This window comes from Nicotiana attenuata, unplaced genomic scaffold, assembly GCF_001879085.1.
Source record: "Nicotiana attenuata strain UT unplaced genomic scaffold, NIATTr2, whole genome shotgun sequence".
NCBI lineage: Eukaryota > Viridiplantae > Streptophyta > Magnoliopsida > Solanales > Solanaceae > Nicotiana > Nicotiana attenuata.
In genome coordinates, this window is record NW_017670579.1 from 233,989 (window position 1) to 257,987 (window position 23,999).

Sequence of the window (23,999 nt, forward strand, 5' to 3'; positions counted from 1 at the left end):
TAAAAAATGAGAGAGTCTTATTGGTGAAAACCTTCACGGGCACCATAAGGCGACGGTGAGTTGAGAGAAAGACCAAAATGAGAGAGGCTTGATGGTGAAAACCCTTCGGGCACTACAAGTCGAGTAAGGATTGAGAACCAGATGGGAAATCACCAGACGGAGATTGTGAAAGATGACTAACGACGGAGCATCGAAGCCCAGTTTCACGGTTTGGGGGTATAACAGGAGCTGAACATCAGATTTGCTTAACAGAATAGGCCGCAGGTGCATGTCGTGGTCATTAGAGTTGGTATCCACATCCGATAGGTTTCTACTTTGTAGTTTTCTTGTTAGGAATCATATCTTTCCATCGTCCTCTACTCTGTTCCTTTTGTCTTGTTTACTTCCTCTTCCTGAGTCTGTTTGGTCAAAACAAGTGAGAAATGATTTCAAAATTTGCCACCAGCTTTCCAATTGCACAAAACGGGATCTGGCTAGTACATCAAAGTGTCATAAGTCAAGAAAGAACAACAAGTGCACTGAGTTGGTAACAATAAACATGCTTTGGGATTCGTGTGAAATACAAATGCCTGGTACATATCAATTCATGAACGATGTAACAGATGGAGGGTGTTAGGTGAATGGATCAAAGGCATTTTCTGTGGCAAGATTGACAAAAGTTGGTTAACCAGTGACAAGCAAGGTCTTCCAAGCAGAAATCAAAGTTGTCATGGCGAATGAGGGAGCCGTAGACCTCAAGGACAGGACCAGGGGTTTAAGTCAAGAAAGAACAGCATACGCAATGAGGGGGTGACAAGTGTCGTGCTTTGGGGTTCATGTGAGATACAAAGGTTGGTAAATGTCAAGTTCAGGAGCAATGCAACAGATAGAAGGTATTGGGTTTGAACGGAGAAGAGGTACTTTTTGTGTTTAGGGTGACAAAGGAAGTGGTAGACCAGTGACAAGCAAGATATTCCAAGCAGAAATCAAAAGTTATCATGGCAAGCGATGGAGCAATAGACCTCAAGGCCAAGGCTAGTGGTTTAAATTCGGAAAGAGCAACATGCGCACTGAAGTTGGTAACAATCAATATGCTTTAGGGGATCATGCGAAACACAAAGGTTTGGCAGATGTCGGTTCATGAGCAATGCAACAAATAGAGGGTATTGGGTTTTGAACGGAGAAAAGGTATTTTCTGTGATAAGGGTGACAGAGAAAGTGGTGAGTCAATGAACAAGCAAGTGGAAATCAGTTATCATGAGAAGTGAAGGAGCAATCGCCCTTAAAAGTCAAGGCCACAAACCAACCGCCATATTTTTAAACTGACAAGATTTTTCTTTGATTGAAACAGGGGCAGAAAGTTTCGTTGTTTCAGAGAAACCCTCCGTAAAGAAAGGCAAGCACCAGACAGGTATGACCGTGATTTTTAGGACCCTCCTGGAAAATGGGACTTAGTTTAAAAACAATCATGAGTAGCAAGATCTAGCATAAATGTACCCCAAAGGAATATAAGTTGGTTTCAAAGTTTTCGTTCTTAAGATAAGATTCAATTAGGAGTTGTCAGAACCCTCCTGAACAATGGGACCTAACTTTAAGATTGCTGTTAGATAACAAGATGTAGCGAAAATAATACCTTTAGAAGATATAACATAGATTTAAAATTGTTGTTTAATTAGGAATTGTCAGGACCCTCCTGGATAATGGGGAGTAGTTTAAGACCCTCTTAGATAACAAGATTTAGCGAAAGTCACACCTTTAGAGGATATAACTTAGATTTATAATTGTCGTTTAATTAAGAGTTGTCAGGACCCCCATGGATAATAGGACCTAGATTTAAAATTCTTAGTAATATTTGGTAAAATGATTCAGTTTAACACTCACCTATGTGCCCAGCTACCAAACTGGGGCAGAATTTTTTTTTTGTTTTGTCTATTTTTGTTGAAATCAGGTACCCACTAGGAGAACAGGGAGAAGCAATTCAAGTTTAGCAATCAGGAGCCCACCTGGAGAGCATGGGAATACATTTCAAGTTTAGCAATCAGGAGCCCGCCTGTATAGCATGGGAATACATTTCAAGTTCAGCAGTCAGGAGCCCGCCTGGAGAGCATGGGAATACATTTCAAGTTTAGCAGTCAGGAGCCCGCCTGGATAGCATGGGAATACATTTCAAGTTCAGCAGTCAGGAGACCGCCTGGAGAGCATGGGAATACATTTCAAGTTCAGCAGTCAGGAGCCCGCCTGGATAGAATGGGAATACATTTCAAGTTTAGCAATCAGGAGCCCGCCTGGAGAGCACGGGGCAGTCAGGAGCCCGCCTGGAGAGCGTGGGAATACATTTCAAGTTCAGCAGTCAGGAGCCCGCCTGGAGAGCGTGGGAATACATTTCAAGTTCAGCAGTCAGGTGACCACCTGGAGAAAGGGGCAACATCTCAAAATACAGTTCAGCAGTCAGGCGTCCACCTGGAGAAAAGGAAAGCATCTCAGAATGTAGTTCAAGTTTTGGCAGTCAGGCGTCCACCTGAAGAAAGGGAAAACATCTCAGATTACAATTCAAGTCGACAACAGAGGAATTTCACTAGGAGAATACAAGTCAGCATGGCAACAAGAACTACAAGAGCAAGTTTGAAGATATAGATAGGATTTTTGTAATGCATAGATCATAGTCTAGTCTAGCTTCTTTTTATCTTTGTCATGGTGTAATAAGGGGGTTCAGTAAGCAGTAGCAGCAGCAACAACAACAGTGAAATCACAGCTTCATGGTAGTCCCAGTTACCAAATATTCCCAAACTACACTGACCTGATTCCTTTTTAGCCAAGGATATGTAGGCAGCCTCAGAAGTAGGGTGCAGTCAAATCTTTTAAAAATGCTTCCCACGGAGTATTCAAACGGGCAAAAATCGCTCGTATCCGCTCACTTTATCTTTGCACGAAAACTCTTCGTGTTTCCGAGCAAAGAGGGGCAACTGTGAGCACGTGATTTTTGCCCTATATGAATTACTCCCATAAATTCAAAACAAAATAATTTTTCCATTATTTGCAATTTTGTGAATTTTTGTGGCATTTTCTGTCAAGTGTTCGCATTTGTCTTTGCATGTTAATTTTGTTTAATTAATGAAAAAAAGTACAAAAAATATGTTGCATGTGCATTTAGGATTTAACTTTGTATCTTAAGAATTAATTAGTAATTAAGTTATTTTATAAAAAGGAAAATCACAAAAATAGTTTATTTTTGCACTTTTAATTTTAATTTTTGAATTTTGAGTAGTTTTCCTTTAATTTATTAATTGTGTTAATTATTATTTAGGTTTAATTAATTTTTTTAGTTAATTAGGTTCTAGGATTTAATTTAAATTTTAATTTAATTTTGAAAAAAAAGATAAAAGAATTTTTGAAACAAAAAATGATTTGAAATAGAAAAAAAAGAAAATGAAATGAAGAGATCTCATTTGGGCTAGAATCAAGCCTTTCCAGCAGGCCCAAACGCCCCCCCGAAACCCGTTAAACTAGGCCCAAAACTCACCATTCTACCCGGTCCAGATAAGTCAGCTGGCCAGGCTTCGAAACGACATAGTAGGGGAATGTAACTACGTCGTTTAGAGTTCATTCAGCCCCAACAATCTTGGCCCTTCATTTGGCCTCATCCAACGATCCAGAATGCATATCTCATTTCGCTTAATAATGTCCGAAAAACATCAGAGATACTCAGTTCACCCAAGTCCCTCTACACTTCATCTCCTCCACCCTGAAACCCCAATCCGCCATTGTCACCGGCGGTGTATCTCCAAATCCCACCAAATCCTGACCATAAAACCCCCTTGACTTCCCCTTCCCCAATCCCTAACTAATATCTTTTGAATCGCCACGAATTGGAGCCAATTTCAAATCTCAAAAAGGGGCAGAAAAGCAAAAGCAAAATCTCTTGAATTCTGCAAGTGTCCATGACCGGTTAGAGCATAAATTGGTGTTTCTCGCTGGGTTTCAACAAGAACTCGCGACTAATTTCAATTTCGGCTCAAACTCGGGATAATGGTGGTCCATTCAAAGCCATGGCAGAGGCCCGCCAACTTTCAATTAGGTATTTCAAGCCTTTTTCATTTTTTCCTTCCGTTTAACTCATCTTTCATTCCCTTTTCGTTCCATCTGTTCTTCTCTCTATTATCTTCTTCGGTCCGAGTCAGTTATGATTGCATGTTTTTATTTGAAATTGTAAATTCGTGATTGTTTTAGGTTCTTAATTCCTTCGTGTTATTTCGTTTTTGTTTGCGAAAGAAAGAATTCTGATTTTGTGGGGGGAAGCTTAGTTTCAACCAGTGGTTTCTGGGCTCGATTGTGAATTGGGTTGTGAAAACCAAAAGCCCAGGAGAGGGAATTAAACGAGAATGTCAGGCTCAAGGTTTGGGTTTGATGCTTGGGTCAAATCGACCCAGGTTGATTTTTTTTCCAGGGGTAAATAATTGAGGCTTAAGGGGTACTATGGGCAATTGGGTGAGGGAATCTCCCAAATAACTAACTAGGAAGCTTCCTAGAAGCTGGGGAGGATGACTGTTTTAATGAACTGAAAATTAACTAAGGATAGGGTAGCAAAACCAAAATTCAAAAAGGGCTAGAATGCAAAACTAAAATCTGCTATTTGCCCTACTTCCCTTGCCTATAAAGGCACCTTTTCTTTCCTTTCAAGGCAGAGCTTTAAGAGATAGAAAATCCTGAAAAATTCTAGATGGCTGAAAAAATTGGAAAATACTGTTTGATTGAGGTTTCTGCTTTGAGGTGTAAAATTTCCCATTCTCTAAACGATATTTGATTTCCTTTGAGGTTGAAAAATGGGTTGAATTTGGGTAGTGGAGGAGTTGGGTTGATTTTTGTTGATTGGTGCACTGTTTTATCAAGTTTTTCTGGTTGGGATTTCACTATTTCACTACTGAAGAGTTACTGAATCTGGGCTGTGTTGTTGCGGTGTTGATTGCTATTTTTACTCTGCTGGTCCCTTATTTTTCTTTCCTTGTTTCAATCTCCAGGTACACACCTCTGATTTTAGGCATGTAAAAATAGCTCGTGAAGTGTTTTTTGACGGAGATATATGAAGATTATGTTCTCTTTTTGTTAGATGTTCTTCTTATTTAGTTTTCTTCTCAACTGATTATGTTAATTCCTTTAGCTCAGCATGTCCAATATGAAGTTATGTTTTCTGAGTCCTACATTGGAATTGTAATAGAGTTATTGTTAGAGTTGCAGATTTCCATGTATTCGATTCTTTAGATTTTGTTACTGTTAGAGGGGTCAATTGGGTTTAGATCCCTAATGTGTTTATGAACTCAAATCGCAGGAGTATATTGTTAATTACAAAACTGCTATAGTTGAAATTGAGCATGTATGTGAAGCGGGATTGGGGGAAATTTATCATGTTAAAGTGCATCAGGTGTATTGTTGGTATAGACACAAATTCAAATATGGTTCTCTGATTTTGGGCCTGGGCATTTATCAGGGCTTTTAAGTTTGGGCAGACTTAGGATTTCATACATCACATGTTCAAGTTCGCTTATGCACAAATCTGGATTTTGGTTTATTAATTTCAGTAGCATGTTAGCTTGGTGTTGTCTATATTCCCATATGAGTTCTTTTGTGCTTAAAAGATTGTGAGTAGAACTTGAATTTAAAATCAAATTTGAAGGTTCAGAAGTTTGTTTCAATGCTTGCACTCATCTTTCTCAAAAAGTTTAGGGCCGTTTAGTTTTATTAGCTGATGGGATTCGAAAGGGGGTCTTATGATTTACTGAAGTGGTTTGCTCCCCCAACTTGGGCTCCTTCTTGGTCCGGGCATGGAGTGGCATATGTCTGCAGATTTTCAGGCCCTACGTTGGGCCCAAAATCTTAATGCCACTATGAATCCCTTCCTTTGTTTAAAAATAAGCTGTTAGCCCGAACCGCGGCAGGACTCTTGCCCGTTAATGTTTGATTGATTAATATTCTCCAACTGTGGAGGCGAGCCATAATAGATAACAAATAGTCCATGGCCCCCGTATTAATTTAGATATAAAAATTGAAAAATGTTCGTAGTTTGCTTTAGGCACGTTTAAAATACTATCGTGGTTGTGGACAGGTTCGCATGACATGATTGCGATTCCTAAAAACAAAACCGGAGTATGCGTTCGCGCAACTTCGGCCAAACTTTCTTAATAATAATAAAGATATTAATTGTGAACACGTTCACGTGACATGATTTTTGACGCACCAAACAAATGGGTACACGTACGCGTGACCCGTTTCAAGATAATTTTCTTAATTAAAAGCGGTAAGAGGTAAATGCACATAGGTTCTAAAATCAGTAATTAAACAATTTTAACAAGCCAAGTATGATCAAAGCGACTGTGCTAGAACCACGGAACTCGGGAATGCCTAACACCTTCTCCCAAGTTAACAGAATTCCTTATCCGGATTTCTGTGTTCGCAGACTGTAAACAGAGTCAATATTTTCCTCGATTCGGGATTCTAACCGGTGACTTGGGACACCATAAATTATCCCAAGTGGCGACTCTGATCTTTAATAAAATAATCCTGTTTCGATTCTCACTTCAAGTTGGACATAACTCCCTTATACCCTCAGGGGTGTAGGAAAAAGGAGGTGTGACAGCGATCGGCTCCCCGTGTTCGCGATGAAGGACACCATAACCAGCATCGGCAACAGCAAAATATGAGGAAAATGAACCGAACCAACCTGAAACGCACCTGAGGCCCCTAGGACCCCGTCCAATCACACCAACCAGTGCCAAAGTGAAACACGAACTTAGTCGAAAACTCAAACCACGTCGAACAACATCGAAATCATGAATTGCATCCCAATTCGAGCTTAATGAACTTTAAAACTTCAAATTTCTACATTCGATGTCGAAACCTATCAAATCACGTCTGAATGACCTCAAATTGTGCACACAACTCACATTTGACATTACAGACCTACTCCAACTTCCGAAATCAGAATCTGATCCCGATATCAAAAAATCCACTCTTGGTCAAACTTCCAAAAACCTCCAACTTCCAACTTTCGCCAAATGATCCCAAAATGACCTACGGACCTCTAAATCCACATCCAAACGCGCTCTTAAGACTATAATCACCATACGGAGCTATTCCCAGGCTCGAAATTCCAAACAGACCCCGATAGCATTAAAATACACTTCAACCAAATTTATGAAATCCTACCAAAATGCCAACTTTCCACAATAGGCACCGAAACGCTCCCAGGTCATCCAAAAACACGATTCGGACATACGCCCAAGTCCAAAGTTATCATACGAACCTGTTGGAACCTTCAAATCCCGATTCCGAGGTCGTTTACTCAAAAGTCAAACCTTAGTCAATTCCTCCAACTTAAAGCTTCCGAAATTAGAATTTTCTTTCCAAATCAACTCCGAACTTCCCGAAATTCAATTTCCACCACACGTACAAGTCATAATACCCGAAGTGAAGCTACTCATGGCCTCAAACCGCAGAACGACGCACTAGAGCTCAAAACGACCGGTCGGGTCGTTACACATTGTCATCCTACGTCAACACTATTTTAAATGTAGCATATTGGTTGAGTTATTAGTTCACAGTGTCGGTCAAACTAGTGTGACACTTTACTTTTTAGAATTTAAAACTACGATACCTTCAAGTTTCAAACATACATCCATAAATCTATATCTATATATAAAGCTGAGAATAGAGAAGATGACGTGGCACCTCTCTATGGCCAGAATAGTATTTTTTTTTCTACAATTTTTTGGCTTTTTACCTCATTCTCTGGTCAAGAATTAATATTAAAAGCTGTAATGTATGCATGCCAACATAAAACAATAAGTTAATGCAGTTAAATGCTCACGCATTAATGCAAGAAAAAACGTTAGAAAAATGGTTATCACTATTCAAAACTTTCATATTCCAAAAGCATAAATGTTGGATAGATCAAAAGGCAAAACGTTAGACGTTTGGAAGTTGCACATATTGTTTCTTTTCTAGACATTGAGGATAAATCAAATTTTTCTATGTCAATACTATTTGTATTTTTCTCTATACACTTACTCAGCTTTGAACTCCAAGATTGAATTACATTCTTGCCGCCATGGCCGGAAGAAAAGAAGAAAGTTGTAAGTCTTCATAGTTTCTGCCTTATGTAGCCTGATACGTGTTTTATGTTATGCCTTATACTTTTTATCATTTTTCTTGAGTTTAAATTGGTTTGGAATGACTTGAATCGTACTAAACATTAACTGGTTTCCCATTTACTTTTTGTATGTCTTAAAGAGTTTATGTGATCTTTCATTCGTGAAGGTATGATCATTTATTTCTTTTCATGCTTTACTACTATTTTACTATATAAATTTTATTGTAGCTATACTGGTAATGAGTTTTCATTCTCATTGTAGAGTACCTGCCTTATTGTTTGTATACAAAATGTCTCACAACAATATATGAAATTGCCAATGGATAAATAAAACTATTGAAACCTCTACTTTGGTGTTACGGTTGTCTTGATTCAGGTAACTTTTTTTTCCTTCTAATTTCATAGGAGATTGAGACTTCCGATAGTTCATTCTCAATTTCTTTCTTTTTGTTTGTGTTGAATGGGATGTTGACTTTCCTTATTCATTTATTTCAAAATTGCAGGCAATAGATTTTTGTGCATATTCCCTTTTAATCTTTTTATGTAGAGAATTAAAGAGGTGAGAGTAACGTTATAATAACTACTAATGCTTTTTATATCTTTTTCAATAACCTTCAATAAAAAAGGATTCTTATTTTTTCCCTTCCATTCTTTTTTTTCTTTGCAGATTATTTTTAAAAAACTACATAAAAAATGCTTTGTGTCTCTTTAGTTACATACCATTATTATGCCTCTGAATCTCATTGGTTACCTATCGTTACTATGGATTGAGGTTCTTTGGTTAGTTGCTATCTTTATTTTGAGAAATTAGAGAAGAGGTTAAAGGAGTTTTGTATTTATTTTTTTAATGCATAAGGAATAATAAAGAGAAAAGAAAAAGAAAAAGGAAATAGAAGAAAAAGGTAACTTAAATGGAAAAGGGGAGAAAAATTAGAAAAATTATTTGTAAAATTTGATTTGATTGACTTGTGCGCAGATTCAATTTTACCCTTTTTCTTTTAATTTCCTTCAGTTTGTGTTGTTATTTTGTCTGGGGTAGGTCTATCTAAAGGTGTCTAACGGGCCTGCCGGGCCGGGCCGGGCCGGTTCAATTTTTTTGGACCCCTACGGGTTCCGGGCCGGGCCGGTTCCGGGTTGTACCTTAACGGGTTTAACGGGTTCGGGTTCATACGGGTAAAAATTGAACCGTACGGGTTACGGGTTGAGGGGGCCGGGCCGGACCGGGTTTAGTATAAATATTGTAAGTTATATTAATACAAAGTACTAACATAAAGAATACAAGGATCATGGGAAAAAATTGCACTTATTGCAAGTGCTACTTTTATTTCTTAATTTAAAGTTTCAAACTTACAAAATGAAAGGTTTACATTTTTTTCAACAAGTAAAGTAGTAAATTCGAATGTTTTGCATTGCCTTAGTAAGTTCTTCATAATCAATATGAACCGATTGACCTTCTTCTGGAGTGTTAAATTAGGATGGGTTTTCATGTGTTAATATATCTCCAAGTTCCTCGTCTTCTGGGCTATCAACATCTTCCTTTCCTTGATTTCTTCGTTCCGATCTAATCCAATCTCTGAAACATACTAAAACTTCCAAAGCATTGCTTCCCAATGAGTGGCGGGTGTCTCCAAGTTGTTGTCTTGCTTGGCTAAATGCACTCTCCGATGCAACAATAGAAATTGGCACATTCAACACGTCCCGAGCCATAGCGAAAAGAACAAGAAATTGCTTTCCATTCTCATGCCACCATCCCAACGGTTAAAATTCCTTTGTGCAATGCTCTTTTTGCTTCTGCAAGTGAATTGAAGTTCATCAATGTTCCTGCTACTGGTTTGAGTGTTAGAAAATGTAGAAAAAATATTAAAACTATCAAGGCCTTCTTCATCATCCACAGTAGCAGAAGTGGTACAGTGCATAGTGGGATTAACATTGCCTACAGCACGAGCAGCATCATCGCATACATTTGCATTATAATTATATAGTTGTTGTAAATATTCATTTAGCTTGTTCATAGAGACATATAAAGTTGGGGTTTCAGTTTCTCCAATCTCCATATAAGTATATAAAGCATTCATTAATTGGTGACAATCAGACATCTTAATAGAAGGATTTAAAACTGCACCAATTAAGTAAATTAGAGGAACTGGAAAGAAATATTTTTTGAATTTTGCTTGCATTTTTTCAACAACATCCTTATATTTTTCTTTCTTCTTAAATTCAGATAGTAGAAAAGAAATTTCAGCTATATGTACTAAAGCCATAGTAACAGTGGGGTAATATGCTCCAGAAAACTCAACAGTAGCTGTATAAAATTTATGTAAAAATTTAACAACATCATTAATGACCTCCCAAGTAACACTTGTTAACATACGCCTTGGATCAGTACAATGCGCATTAGCAACTTCAGTTATTGGGAATCTATATTTGTAGCAACATTTTAAAAATAAATATGTATAATTCCATCTAGTAACAATTTCGTCTGGCATGAATCTAGGTTTAAGGTTATACTGGACACACTTATTCTTAAATTCCTTCATTCTAGATTGTCTATTCTTTCCTTGAATAACACCAACTGCTCTTTTAACATGAGTAATCTTAGCTGAAAATAAATCAAGGCCACTTTTAACAATTAAATTATAAACATGACATGCACACCTAACATGAAAAATTTCATCAAGAGGTGGTTTCAAATGCAGTTTTAATATTGAAATTGCGACATTATTGTTAGAAGCATTATCAAAAGACATATACAATACTTTTTTGTTTAGATTATAAAATTTAGCAACTTCAACAATAGTACTGCTTATAAACGCAGCAGTATGACTCTGATCTTCATCATATTTAAAAGCGATAATACGTTTTTGCATACAAGTAGTATCATCTATCCAATGGCATGTACTTGTCAAATAATCATTTCCATTAACAGCATGGCCAATATCAGAAGTTAGACATACTCTACAAGGAAGGTGGCTAAACAAATAACGTATGTATGTTTGATATTGTCCATGAAGTCTAAAGATATCAGCTCTACAAGTACTTCTAGGGATACCTTTAAATAAAGGATTGTAAATCCTTTGAATATACATAATAAGATATGATAAAGAAGCAAAAGAAAACGGTAGACAACCCAAAGTAATCATTTTTGCTAACTCCTCACGATCCTTCATTTTATCATATTTCACTAGACCTCCAGTAGTAGGGTTAATAGTTGTTTGATTTTCATCACCATCAACGCCCTATTCTATGGGATGGTCAACTCTCATATGTCTACTAAGCGTCCCAGTCCCCCCCTAAATTCCCTCCAGTCAAATGTTTAAAAGTATCCTTACAAATTTTGCATCTAACTCTATCAGTACCTTCTATTATTTCAAAAAAATTCCAAACCTTACTTCTTTTTCTACGATTAGTAGTCGGAGCCACAGGTGGTCTACTACTAGTGCCACGACCACCACCCCTTGTACCAACTCTAACACTACCGGCTCCAGCACTAGTAGGTATAGCTGGTATCTCATCTTCCATTCCTATTTCATTATCTTCTATTCCAAAATCTTCTTGTAATTGTTCATAATCTATATTATCATTAGGCGATGTTTCGGAAACATGTGTAAATTGGGTATTACTATTACTACCAGATGCTGAAGGACAATCTCTTTTTTTATTTCCCCTTCCAGTAACTTTTTTACACGCTCTTTTAGCAGCATTCAACATATTATAAAAATTAAAGTATAAGCTAAAATTAAATATGCAATTAAAATAGTAAATAAAAGAAAGAGTTGAACACTTGATTAAGCAATTCCGATGTTACCACGAACAAACGTCAACTCGTCAAGCAAGTATTTCAATTTTGAACTTCAATTGTTCAAAGTTGAAACTTCAAACTTCAAATTCCGAATGACAAAACATGATAAATTATATTCAAGAAAAGTGAGCCAAATAAAATTAGAAGATGAAATGATGAATTGAAGTATTGCAAATTGGAGAATGAGAGAAATTGAGATTGAGATATGAAATTTGAGTGAAGAAATGAAGAAGAGGGGAGGGGGGGGGGGATATTTATAGTTTTAAAAAAGGTTAATTTTGTAAATTCAAAAAGGGTTAAAAACATAAAATTAAAAAAAAAGGCTATTTCTTCAATAGATCCGTTGGCCAACGGATCTGTTCTGAAAACTGACCAAACCAACGGATAGTGGGCCCCATCTACTTTGAAAAATTCAAAAAAAATATAAAAAAAAGAATTTGACCGTTAAAACGGGCAGGTTCCGGTCCGGGTTAACCGGTATGGCTACTGTTCACGAGTTCCGGGTTAGCCGGGTCCGGTTAACTGGAAAAATTATTTAAACCTACCAAACCCCTCCTACCCCTCCTACCCCCCCTACCCAGCCCACCCGGCCCCTTATGAACCGGGCCGGTCCGGTCGCGGTTTGTACCGGTCTGGGTCAGTCCGGTAACGGGTAGGCCCGGCCCGTTAGATAGCTTTAGGTCTATCCAACATTTAAAAACTCATAAGTGGTGAAAAACCAGAAAAAGGTTATAAAACTAATTTGTTAAATGGAAAATGGATTAAGAACTTAATGTTTAATCTATGGGATTAGAAAAAAGGAGTTTTGTCTTTTTTTTTTTTTTTTTGAAAATGAATGGGTAAGGATGTAAGAAAGGAAAAAGAAATAGAAGAAAAAGGTAAATGGAATTGAAAAGGGAAGGAAAAAATTAGAGAAAATATTTGTACAAGGTCAGTGTCGTACAAGCTGCATGAAAGAAGGTAGCAACAATTACGAGATTGGAAGGATTCCGAATACAAGTCATGGTGTGAAAAAGTGGCCTAAAGGGGGAATGTCCTGGCCTTTGGAATTATTCACAGAACAGTTGCCTAGATGGCAAGGAGAGTACTGAAGTATTCAGAAGACATAAGTTTTGAAAATGATAAGTGCATCAGTTAACATTCGAGGACAAATGTTCCAAAGGGGGGAATGATGTTACACCCCATGTTCTCGTATGTGAAAGTACGCCATAAGTAAATTGATATAGGCTCAGAAATGAGATGTTACATCCCGCATTTTCGTACGTTAAAGTTTCGTCGTAAGTTAACAGTCGTAAGTTCGAGAATGAGATTATTTGGAGATTATAAGCATTATGCTACTTCAAACAATTGATGAGTAAATTCGTGAAGATGAGAGGATAAGCAAATTGAAGAAAATAAATTTCGTCGAAGTTTGACAAATAAAATGTCAAAATTATAACTAAGCTTGGATTACATAAATATGGCCGAAAACTCAACAACAGGAAATAATAGGCAATCCTTTCACTAGTAGTAAATGCCAAATTTATTTCCATCAATTAAAAATTTATATCTCAAGCCAATGAAGCAATATCAATTATAATTGGCTCCAAAGATTTATTACGCGCAATTCATGCCGGGGTCGTACGGCCCGATCCAACATAAGATATCTAAACTGTGCACTACTAAGGGTCGAACGACATGAACCATCGATGCATCTATCTGCTACCGAGGCGTTCGACTGCTCCACAAAAAGAGAAAATACTATATAACAACCGATTTAAGATTTATTAAGAGGCTAATATTTAAAGAAACACCGATTCTCAATAATACCAAGTGGCCCGTCCAAGAATCCAAGTAAATAATTTAACCTTTTACCATTCCTTTATTAAGTTCCAACATGATTTAAGCAATTAAATTAACAAGTAGGGTGCGAACATCGTAAATATAGCATGGTATGGGTCCTAGACTACCCGGACATAAGCATAATTAGTAGCTACTTACAGACTCTCGTCACCTCGTGCGTACGTAGCCTCCACAAATAGAAGCACATATTAATGAGCCGCAGGAACATGTACATACGGAATACGAGAATTTCCACCTTGTTGAAGATCTAGTGGTGCTACCCGAAGACTTAAATGAATAGCCATCGCTGTTAAGAACAACCGAGATCCAAATTCGAGTCTAAGTTATTGAAATCTTTATCTTCTTATCCCTAATTGGCATATCTGTCCTTTGCGTCTCTCTATATGTCTTTTTCCCTTATTTAGAAATTGCGTATAATATAGAAATAAAGATGATTCGCTTTTTTTTATGTTTCTTTAGCCTTTTATTCACCTATGGGGTTAATTTCCTCTTACAAAATTAGAAAAGAGACATACCTCATCTCAAAGATTACTTTCCGGCCCTAATTCACTCTAAAGCCTCAACTCGGTGCCGAACAATTCAAAACTAATCAAATGGTATGTAAATTAATCAATACATGTTTAAAAGTTCATACTCTAACTACTAAAGTGATTACCCAACCCCAAATGTAGGATTCCTAAAATTCACCCTCCTGGCCCGCGTTTCCAGATTCCGGAAATTTTGAAAAAAGTTGTTACCCATAAACTCATGAACTCAAATATATAATTTTCATCTAAATTCTATAACAAATTTCGTGGATAGACTCCATTTTTATCAAAAACCTAGATTTTTCATCTAACCAATAAATTGCACAAATTTACATGTTAAAATCTACCCATAATATATGTATTAAACTCACATCAGGTAGAAATTACTTACCCTCAATAGCTAGGCCAAAATCCCCCCTTTTTAAGCTCCAAAATCGCCCAAGTGTGTGAAAAATGAGAGGAAAAGGCCTAAGTCCCGTATTTAAAATGAGGTTCTGCCCGGCTGAATACCCCTCCTTCGCGAGCGCGGAAGAAGCCTCGTGTTCGTGAAGGCCTGAGCTGCCTGGGCATCGCGAACGCGACAACACCTACGCGAACGCGAATGACAAAGTGCACTGACTCTCCCCGGCCCCTTTCCCTTACGCGAACGCGAGAGGGGAGTCGCGAACGCGTAGGCCTAGGATCACAAGGCTTCACGAACGCGAGAGCCTGACCGCGAACGTGAAGAGCAATTGCTCACCGCCCCAAATCCTTCTTCGCGAACGCGATGGCCGTCCCGCGTTCGCGAATAAAGAAACCAGAAATGGAAAAATCTGGTTTCCTCAACTTAGCTCTGGGGGGTCCGAAACACACCCGAGCCCTTCGGGACCCCGTCCAACTACACCATCAAGTCTATAAATATAATACGGGCCTGCTCGAACTCTCGAAATGCGTAAAACAATAACAAAACCAAGAATCACACCCCAAAATCAAAATGAATTAAAATATGAGCTTCAAGTTTCCAAATCGCTCCGAACGCGCCGTATCATACTTAGACTACTCGGAATGCCACCAAATTTTGCATGTAAGTCTAAAATCACCATACGGAACTATTCCCGATCTCGGAATCCCATTTGGACCTTGATATCACCAAAACCTACTCCAAACCAGATTTAAAGAACTTCAAAAACCTTCAAAGAGCCAACTTTCACTATTAGGCGCCGAACGCTCCCGGTTCATCCAAAACCCGATCCGAACATACGCCAAGTCCAAAATCATCATACGAACCTATTGAAACCGTCAAATCCCGATTCCGAGGTCGTTTACTCAAAACGTTGACCGAAGTCAAACTTAGCCTTTTTAGCCAACCTTAAGGAACCAAGTGTTTCGATTTCAACCCGAACCCTTTCAATTCCCGAACTTACCATCCCGCAAGTCATAAAATAATAAAAGCACGTACTGGGAGTCTTATTTAGGGGATCGATGTTCTAGAAAATAAAACGACCGACCGGTTGTTACATATAATCTCAATTGTTCCTTCATTATGCGTTATTCTTTTACTTATCGATGTGCAACTAATTTTATTCAACTGACAAGAAAAAGGAGAAATTTTATAACTTTCAAGTGAAAGTCATAAAAAAAATCTATCTATCTCTTCGCACCTCAGATCAAGAGGAAGAGTTACTTTAAGTTATATTTTACAACTTCTCAAACTTTTGTATAATGGCAAACCAAATCGCAAAAGTACTTATCAAATAGCGGTGAGCTTTCTTCTCTTTCTTATTTTTATCGTGAAAACATATATTTTGTAGGAATATAGCCTAAGCAACTGGTTTCAGCAGCCCTTTTTGTCAATCAAAGACGAAAACATATGTTGAAAATGACTACAAATATAATAGAATTGAGACGCAACGAGCTGAATAAGAAGTATATAGCATCAAAGTTTGCGTGGTAAAATAGATAGGATCTTATACCCTTAGCTAGTCATGTGAATGGAAAGAATCTTGGTAGGAAAAACATATTCCCCTTTAATAATTCTTACATGCGGTACGAATCCAAATTAATCGAACATACTGAATACCAAGTTAGGAAGAAAAAACCGGAGCAGTCGTGAATATTTCGTAGAAATTTCCAACCCTACTGAACTTGACTGTATAAAATCCAATGCTTGTGGTCCGACCTTCTGTACGAGGAGATTAACAACTGTGCTCTCATATTTAATTAATTCACTTTGATGTTTAATTTCTTACTGTCAAGTCTCCATTCTCCTTTTGATTTCTTGTACACTTAACAAATTGTCACGTACAGTTTTTTTCATAAAAATATATTATATTGATGCATTCCTACTATATAGTTTGCGTTCCCTTCTTCCCAAAGGCCAGTTGTGAAGCCAGGAATTTACTCAAGGGTGTTCAAACTTGAAAGAAGTGGAAAAAATCGCCGAGAAAGAATGTTCATTATATGTTATATATCTCTAAATCTAATATTTACCTATATACACAGTGTAATTCTCCGACGAAGGGTGGTCAGTTGACAACCATTTATAACATGTAGCTTCGCCCATGCCAAAGGCACTCATGCGCGACTGCCATTCTCTTTTTCTATATATTCCATACTATTTTACGCAAATTTGACATTAGCGAAAAATGAAAATACTGGTTATATATAAGGAAGCATGTGGTAGATCCGTATAATAGGTTTTAAAGTTGTGCGGGTCTAGAAAGACTTTGCGTAAACTATGGCATATGAAATAAAAAACGGAGAAGGGCTTAAACTACTCCTATCGTTTACTAAATGGTTTATAAATACCCTCCGTCCATCTATTCGTCCATATCTTCCATTCGCTCTCTGATCGCCTCAGCCGCTCTCCTAGTTATCATTTCCATGACTCTCTTTTTCCCATTCATCTCAAACTTCCTCGTTGTGGGCGAGACTATAGTGTTGAATCTTTTTGCTATGCATGGTTCCTTGGTAACTTCTAGTTTGATCAGGGAAACCACAGAAAATGAAAGCACACAACGTTATTTATATACCTAAAATTACCCCTTCTTTTAACGGCAGCAGATGTGGGCCCCACTTTTAATGTGTTGGCAACATTTTATTGGGCCACGTGACTCCTAATTTCACTTCATACATATTGGTATAATATACCCATCCATTTGTTTGACCCGCCCCATTATTTTCTTTCTTTTTTCTTTATTCTTTTTTCATTAAACACACCAGATACCCCCCCCCCCCTCCTCCCTCTTTCTTTTTCTACCTACCTTGAAAAGAAAATCAACAAAAATGACAGCCACAACACCATCCAAAAACTGCCAAAAATTTACCTTCCCTATAGGTTGCTTAACTGTTTTGTCCTTTGGAAATGGCTTATTCGAGAAGACAAGAATGGGAGAAGTGGAATGTTTCCCTTTTTCCTCGTAAGGTCCAACTCTTGCCACTTTGAACATCACGGTTTAGAATGCTCGGATCTGCTGCTGCGAAAGAGAGGAAATGTGAAGACGAGAGAAAAATGGAACGATGTTTCATAACTCTAACTACAGCGATTTGCCTCTTCTCAAATTTCACCTATGTCCCAATCTCGACGTTTTCCTGTGAGGCTTCAATTTCTTCCAGTGAAACAGCCACGATACCACCCAAAAACGCATCAGTGTCAAAACCAAACCCTCGACTTTCTTCAAAACAAGATCTGAAAACTCACTTTCTACACCACTAGTGATTGATTTTTTGAGTTAGGTTTCAAGGAGCCAAGTCAAGCGAGGTCTTTGGCGGGTTCTTTGGTTTGCGATTTCCGATCATAATCCCCGTCTAGTCAAGGTACTAAGAAAGAAAGAAAAAATAGTAAAGAAAAAAAGAAAATAATGGGGCGGGTCAAACAAATGGGATGTGTATATTATACCCATATGTATGAAGTAAAATTAGGAGCCACGTGGCCCAATAAAATGTTGCCAACGCATTAAAATTGGGGCCCACGTCTGTTGCCGTTAAAAGGACGGGTAATTTTAGGTATATAAATAACGTTGTGTGCTTTTTCGGACGAATAGATGGACAGAGGGTATTTGCAAACCATTTAGTGAACAATAGGGGTAGTTTAGGCCCTTTTCCGAATAAATAATTAAGTAACTATTCCAACCCTCTATGTGTTCTTCACAAAGCATTCATGTGTATATAGGCTTTCAAGTGCCGTTGTTGAAAATATAGAGAAACTTAAACTTGCATAATTGCATTCGCCTAAAAGTTTGAATTTGTTATAAATAGAATTGTATTTATGGTGAATGTCTATATTTAGAGAGATTCTAAGGCTTGTTACTTGGTGGCTAAGTCACTTTTCCCCTATAAATAGAGAGGTCCTATTTCATTGTAATTCATCCCAAAATTCAATAAGAATTCCCCCCCCCCCCCTCTCTCTCTCTGCAATATTGTTCTTCTACTTTTATTGTTTCATAACACGTTATCAACACGACACTCTAACCAATTGAGTAGAAGCATTGGATTGAGCATAATGATTGTCAATTGTTCCATGAACTTCCTTCATGTTTAAATTCTGAATTTAATGTATGTATTTTATCGTATTTTTCTCTTTTATTCTATAATTTGATTTTAGATACAAGCAAAGAAAATAAATTTTGATTATAACTCTAATGGAGTTAGTAAGTAATTATAACCACCTAAAGTGGTAAAATTCTATGTCTTGCCATGATCAAATTTATGTATGTTTGTGGGCAAAGAAGTGAAAACCCGTCCCATTGAATTTGCTTCATTCTCATCCCCTTAAGAGAATGTGGTAGCAATATGCAATAAGTCTGAAAGAAGACAAAATTATTACCGTGAAGGTATCAATGAATTTGGACGTGGCAATAGACGAAATTATAATCGTCATCATTGTGATTATGAGAATAATAAGGATTCTCAAGATAATCCTTCACTCTGTGAAAGTAATATTTGTCATCGATTTGACATGAGATTTTATAAAGCACATACAGATGATTATGGTCCATTCATGATGTGAATGTGACAACATCTGATTTATGAATACATATCATTCTTGGAAGAATACGAACGTGCTAGTGGTAGTGAATATACCACACTCACCTCTAGAAGGAGGTTTGAGATGATATAAGAAAATAATGTCATTATTATGGCATGAATGGTCATTGGTCATGTACCTATTTCACGCTAAAATATTTTGGTAATGTGAATATTAAAGAATAACATTAATGCAAGAAACATATCTTGCATATAATTTTGACCATGACCATAATGATATAACTTTCTCCTTAAAAGAGATATTCACCATATGGATATTGATGAATATATGGTAGTACAAAATTAATTGAGAGCTCTAGAAGAGCCAATTATACTATTTTGGAGAAAATTGATTAACCATAAGACGTTGTGTTGTACTAAGTCTCAAAGAAACTTATTGAATTTCTAATGTATTCGCGAAAGCGGTTGGTCATACTGAGACTATAAATAAAGGAAAGATTTAATATCTTTTATTACTACAACTTGTAGCGAGGTAATATGTATGTGAAAAGCTACCCGCTTTATTCTCTAGTTTGTACTACACAAACAAAAGAATGCCACAATAAAGTAGAAGTTTATTAATATAAAACTCATATCATAATAAATTTGGAGTTTATTAATAATTGCACACGTCATGGTGTAAATCTGAAAGTTATCAATATTGATAATTTATTCAGTTGACACAATTGATTTAGCCATATCAATTTAAGTATGATGTGAAAAAATAATAGAGAATTCACATGGGTAAATATTAAAAAACTAGTAAGTTCTTTATGAATTCTCTTGTGTTGTTTGTTCTCATTAATTAATATACCAACTAAAATTGGGATTGAATCTCATGAATGCTGGAATATCAAAGGTGAATATGGGCCCGTTCACCTGCCATGTATACCACATAAGATGCATCTATGAGATGGTTTCATGTGCGATTATTAATAATCCGCAACATGGTGTTTTGTGAGGTAACTTGCTCAAATTTCGAGCATAATTTCCAGATTTTCTATTCAAGAAGTTCATCTTGATAAGTTGGTTTACATCACAGCTGGTTTAGCAAAATGATTTATTAAGTGCCTCTACTTAATAGCTAAATAATTGCTTATGAGAACAAAGTTATCTATATCAGTTTGATATACGTTATATACGAAAGTATATTATATTCTCCCCTCACAAGTGGTTCAGGGTCAGGAATCAAATAATTCCATCTTATTATTATTATTGATGTGCGGTGTATATTTCATTAACATCATAATGCACAAAGATGGATTCCCAAAATTGAGGAAGAAAGTTAATTTTTCTAACATGAGAGGGAGACATGATAATCAGTTGAGAAAAAGTTACGTGGAATGAATTGTCATTTGTACATCTAGATCCTTGAATAAGATAATATCAACTTGAAGTTCATAAAAGGATAATTCAATTGCAATATATTGCAAAGCATGCCAAACGCATTTGCTAGCCCAAAGAAAGTAACTATATTCTATTGCAAATGCTCCTATTAAGTCCTAGAAGGACAAAGTCTATGATACGGTTGAAGCGTATAGACAAATCGGTTTCAAATAAACTTCTTAATACAGAAGATGAGCAAATGATCAAAATGATCATAACAAAGGAGACAAGTGATCTAGAAGATCACATGACATAACACTTCATAAAATCTCAGGAGAGATTCAGGTACCTGAAAATATGAATCTATGTTATATCTTTATGAAAAAATATTGAAACTGATATAAAATGTTTGTCGACGACATCTATGAAAGCGCTAAGTATAGATGAGAATTTTAAGTCTGTCAAATACAGACAAAAAAATATTGGCCAAATAAAAGAGACGCAATTCAAGTAGAATTGGTTTCATATGAAAGAAATGTTGTTTTGAACATGTCGTTCAAACACTTGAAAGTATAAAGTTAACGATATGTGCAATCAGCTTTCGATATCTTATATGTCTAGTATGACATGAAAACTTGATATGCATCTAAAGTCTATTTATTTGGCTTATATGACTTAACAGTCCCTCAAGGATTTAAATTGCTTAAAGCATATAGAATTCATGGTCATGAAGTACTACATCCTAAGTGCAATTTGTGCGCATATGTATCTTGCTATAACTATAAGCATGATAATATGATAGCGAGAATCTCTATGGAGATATTGAAAAGGCCATTCCACGGTATTTTATGAAGATATTACATATTTATCAAGAATGATGATTTCAAGGTGCAATATATTTATTCAAGTTAATATGGATGATTTGTTTATCAAATATCTACCAACGATCTTTTGAAGATAGTGTAGAAGATTGGGATGCGAAGGCTCAAGGATATGAATTGATGCTCTCATCAGGGGGAGTTAATACGCGTTGTACTCTTTTTTCCTAACAAGGTTTTGTCCCACTGGGTTTTCCTTGCAAGGTTTTTAACGCGGCAACCAAAAGGCGTATTGTTAGATATGTGTACTCTTTTTCCTTCTCTAGAATTTTTTTTCCACTGGGTTTTATTTAGTTAAGGTTTTAACTAGGCACATTATGTGTTGAATAGACATTCAAGGGGGACTGTTATAAATAGAATTGTATTTATGGTGAATGTCTATATTTAGAGAGATTCTAGGGTTCATTGCTTGATGGCTAAGTCACCTTCTCCCTATAAATAGAGGGTTCTATTCTATTGTAATTCATCCCAATATCAATAAGACTTCTCTCCCTACTTTTCTTTGCAATACTCTTCTCTTCTTTTATTGTTTCATAACAGAATTTTATTTTCCGTCCAAGTTCATTGTTCTTAGCTTTAATTTTTCTTTTTGCCATTATTACTATATATACGTTTCAAAAGTAAATATAATGGTTCTAGCTGTGATATTAGGCCATACGATTATCTAGCTACATAATCTACAGGTTCTAGTAGCAACACCTTGCACTTTTATCTATGTTAGTCTTTAAGTCCAGCCAAATCATAATTACATTATCATAAACCAAAATTTCCAACAAATTAAACCACGTAATCAGTAACTTAACAACGACGGTGCCCCATTTTTATTACTCTATAAATACCCTCCTAATTAGTCCCTCGTAAACACCAAACCATTGAATTCTAGCTACTATCACTTGCCACGCTTTATTAGTCACCAAAGTGAGTACTCTCATTTTCATTCTCTTTACCCTCTTCTTCACATATGCCAATGCAACTACCATTATAGTTCGGAACAATTGTCCCTACACGGTTTGGGCTGCCGGAGTCCCCGCAGGAGGCGGGAAACGCCTCGACCGTGGCCAAACATGGACGATAAACGCCCCTCCGGGGACTAAACAAGCCCGAACCGGATGCAACTTCGATGCATCCGGCAAGGGGAAATGCCAAACAGGAGATTGTAATGGTCTTCTTGAATGCAAAGCCTTTGGTGCACCCCCAAATACATTGGCTGAATATGCACTAAATCAATTTGCAAACAATGATTTTTTCGATATATCCCTTGTTGATGGCTTCAATGTTCCAATGGAACTTAGTCCTACATCCAATGGGTGCACCCGTGGCATAACATGCAATGCTGATATCAATGGACAATGTCCTAAAGAATTGAATGCTCCAGGAGGTTGTAATAATCCTTGTACTGTGTTCAAGACCGATTAATACTGCTGTAACTCCGGCAACTGTGGACCGACGAATTTTTCGAGGTTTTTTAAGCAGAGGTGTCCTGATGCGTATAGTTATCCTAAGGATGATCAAACTAGTACATTCCCTGCTGGTACAAACTATAAGGTTGTGTTCTGTCCTTGAATGGATTAAAATTTCATGCAGTTGTAATATTAGTATAATTTAGCTATCTACTTTTGTATTTGAATAAGACAAATTTGTCCTCCTAGCTAGGAGGATTAATTACTACAAGCCAAGGAAAATAAAGAACATCTATTTATATGATGGGGTTGTTTGGTTGATTACCATGCTTTTTATCAAATATTGTTTGTATTGGAATTGCTCCAAATTGCACTACTGGCAAATTCACTCTTTGGTTCTTCCATTTTTTGGTCAAATATGGTTTATTTGAAATCTTGATGCTGCTTCAATTTATTTAACTTTTCCTGTTTTTTTGGTTAATTTTTATTGGTTAAAAAGAAAATGGTACTCCTTTCACATAATTATGTACACGAATAATGTGGCCCCAGAATTTCTTGCTAAGCTTTGCAGTCAAATATTTCAACTAATTAGCATTATATATGATAACCTATTTATGCTCCAAGTCCAATATATAACATTCAGCACCCTTCCCTGTAACGACCCGTCCGGTCGTTTTGAGAGATATAGCCCTGATCCCCTATTAACCGCTTCCTCCGTATCTATTTCTGCTATTGTGACGTGCCGTGAGGTTTCGATTTGGTTTTTGGAGTGTTTTTGGACACTTAGTTCCTAAATGGAGGCTTAAGTCTTAGAATTTGGACCGTAGTCGGAACTGTGTGAAGATGACTTCAGAATGGAGTTCCGTCGATTCCGTTAGCTTCGTTGGGTGATTTTGGGCTTAGGGCGTGTTCGGATTGTATTTTGGAGGTCTGTAGCTTATTTAGGCTTGAAATGGCGAAAGTCGAATTTTTGAAGATTTTGACCGGCAGTGGAGTTTTTGATATCTGGGTCGGAATCCGATTTCGGAAGTTGGAGTAGGTCCGTAATGTTGGTTATGACTTGTGGGCAAAATTTGGGATCATTATCGGACGTGGTTTGATGGG

At 36.9% G+C, this 23,999-nt stretch overlaps 1 pseudogene; it reads left to right on the forward strand.

Moving 5' to 3' along the window:
• The first annotated feature begins 21,430 nt into the window (after positions 1-21,430).
• LOC109241179 lies at positions 21,431-23,058 on the forward strand (annotated as a pseudogene).
• The last annotated feature ends 941 nt before the right edge of the window (positions 23,059-23,999 follow it).